Source organism: Xenopus laevis, chromosome 8L (assembly GCF_017654675.1).
Source record: "Xenopus laevis strain J_2021 chromosome 8L, Xenopus_laevis_v10.1, whole genome shotgun sequence".
In the NCBI taxonomy this organism is placed as follows: Eukaryota; Metazoa; Chordata; class Amphibia; order Anura; family Pipidae; genus Xenopus; species Xenopus laevis.
The window spans coordinates 108,837,224-108,840,115 of NC_054385.1; the positions used below are offsets into that span (position 1 = coordinate 108,837,224).

General features: G+C 39.8%; 1 pseudogene; it reads right to left on the bottom strand.

Moving 5' to 3' along the window:
* Positions 1-1,207: 1,207 nt before the first annotated feature.
* On the bottom strand, positions 1,208-2,169 carry LOC108699559 (annotated as a pseudogene).
* Positions 2,170-2,892: the final 723 nt, after the last annotated feature.

The following is a 2,892-nucleotide window of genomic DNA, read 5'->3' on the forward strand; positions in this document are numbered from 1 at the left end:
TTTATTGGCTTCTCTCATTTCATGTACTACTCTTTAGCTATATAACATACTTATGGAGTATAGAACACAATGGTAATTTATGACTTTTTTAATGCAATATAATGAATTGATTAGCATTAGATTATTCAGTATGTTTGTGTCTAGTGGATATTTTTTATGCTCAGTTATAATCATTCCAGAAAGGTGATAATTTAGGTTTCGCTAATGTATGCACCCCTGAGGTTTGCCAGATAGAGGAGCTTATTCCAATGAACAAGGCTAGATCCTAGCCAAAAAAGCAGTGGTCCTTAATTGCATGAGAACTACCATACCATAACTGAAGCAATGGTTTACATTAATATAAAAATTACATATGAAGCACATGGCTGTCCCGTAATATCTGAGAAAGTTTGGAGTCCTGGCCTGATGTCAACCCTGTAGCCTTGGGAGATGCTCTGTAATATAGACATGGTCATGTTCTTCCAGCTCTCACTCAAAGGGCACTTTATAAGTCTAAGGCCAATGTGGTTCAGCAATGTTATTGGGGATATAAACTGTTTTACATCTGATTGCTGTACTGACTGCTGTCATCGTGCTATTGTACACCACTAACCCCTTTTTACTGTTATCCCCATTTCCCGTCCCCTTCAAGTTAAGTAAATAAAAACCAAAAGAAAGGTCTACAAAGGGATGAGCACTGGAACCTATTTTCACTGGCACCTATTTGGGCCTAACATGAGTATAAACTTATACTCAATTGGCCCAGAAAACAAATATGTTTTGGTAAATGTTAAAGGTTTTATCTTTAGTACATGGGGCTTTGTTAAGTTAAGCAAAAGATGACACACTAGTTAAAATAAGTACATCAATCTGCTTGGTTTAAAGAAGATGAATTTGGGTTAATTCCTAATTTTGACATTCCTTTCTAAAGCTATTCATACATGAGCAAATCTTTGCCAAACTCAGCCACCGGTGCAGTTGGCCAAATCATGCTGAACTGATTGTAGTTCATGATTAAGTGCCAGCAACAGCTGGTTTTAATCAGTGCATCAGTAAAACATGTACAAAAAATATACAGTAACAGGGTTTAGACTGGATATTTTCATATTGTAGATAAAAATGTTAAAGGCAGGGAGAAGAAACAAAGGGCTCCAATTGAGCACTGGTTGGTGAAGGTAAGGAAGGATCTGGACACCAGTATAGGGTACAAAACAAGAGTGGAATCACCTTAATTCCCATTTTCTTCAATGCAGAGTTGCTCCTTTAACATCTTCTCCAGCTTAATAGCATCAACGGCAAATTTCCTGATTCCGTCAGACAGTTTCTCCATTGCCACTTGGTCTTCGTTTTGCAGCCCCTGGGAATCTTTATCCTCCAAGTGCACTTTCTCCAGGTTGCTTGCCTGGGCTTCTTTAACTGTAAGCACTGGGGTGAGTTTGCTGCTGTCTTTGGCCCATCCACTGAGCAGTTTAGGGGAGATAGTGAGATAATCACATCCAGTCAGAGCTTTGATTTCACCAGTGTTCTTGAAGGAACCCCATCACAATGGTTTTGTAGCTACATTTTTTGAAGCAGTTGTAGATTCTGGTAACACTTTGTACCCCTGGGACTTCTGAAAGCTCATAGCTCTTGTTGTCAGAGTTTGCAGCATGCCAGTTCAAGATCCTACCCGCGAATGGAGAGATGAAAATGATGCTAGCGTCAGAACATGCCACTGCTTGGGTATAGGAGAACAGCAGGGTCATATTGCAGTGGATTCCTCAAGAATCGTGTCAGTTTTTACACCTTCCCATGTTGAAGAAATCTTGATCAGGATCCTCTCTTTGTCAATGCTGGCTTGCTTGTAGAGAGCTATAAGGTGATTTGCATGCTACACTGCTCCATCCTTATCAAAAGATAGCCAGGCATCCACCTCTTTTCAAACCCAACTAGGGATTTTCTTAAACATTTTCACTCCAAAAAAGACAAAAAGCTTGTCCATGATATTATCTGCTCTTCTGACCCTCCAAGATTCCTTCCATACTGAATGGCATCATTGACCAGTCCTTGGTATCAGCGATGGGTTAGTGGTTGCATCCTGGGTTTTGTATTCTTCAAGTCTCCAGTATCGGCCACTACCACATTGTGCTGCTTCAGCTGATCCAGCAATGATTCCTCAATTTTCTGCTTCTTGACAGGGATGTTTGACATGGTAAGTGGAGAGACTGAATTTTTATTGTAATTTTCAATAAACTTTTTTTACTTTGACTTTTATGGCCCTTGTGTAATCCTTGAGTTCCTGGATGCCCTCTTGTTGTTGGTTTATCTGCTGCCTGAGCCAACAGTCTGGGACTGGTGCACCTAGACCACTTTCTCCATGTGGTGAGTGTTTACTTAGTGTTTTCCTGCGCCCTTCTTTTACTTATACACAGGCCCGAATTTCTGATTCAGGCACCCCTGCCACTGTTCTTTGCTACCTTACCCCCCCCCCGAGCACACATATGCACCAGTTTTCACTGCAGCACTGGGGATTAGACACGCAGGAGATTTAAAGAGCTTTGAGTCCCCAGTGCTTCTAAAAAATTAGACTGGGCTGGACTGTTACTAGATCTGAAAATGCAAGTTAGCGAATAGAGACTAAATACAGACAAAAATCTCCTAAAAAGAATAAAATGTGTACAATCTTCTTTATCTACTCTTTTGCCCATGTCCATTATTTGCAAGAAATTACCTTTTGCCAAACACAATTTAACAAATGCATTTGATGTAGAATCACGAACAAGATAAATGTGCCTTTCAGCTGAAATAATAAATATATATTTACTTTGTATGATTTAATGGATCCTTGGTGCATTAATTATACTCAAAGTCAATGTTAGCAGCAATAACACCCAGCTAAATTGATTGAGCCTGCATATTAACACTGTCGTTAAT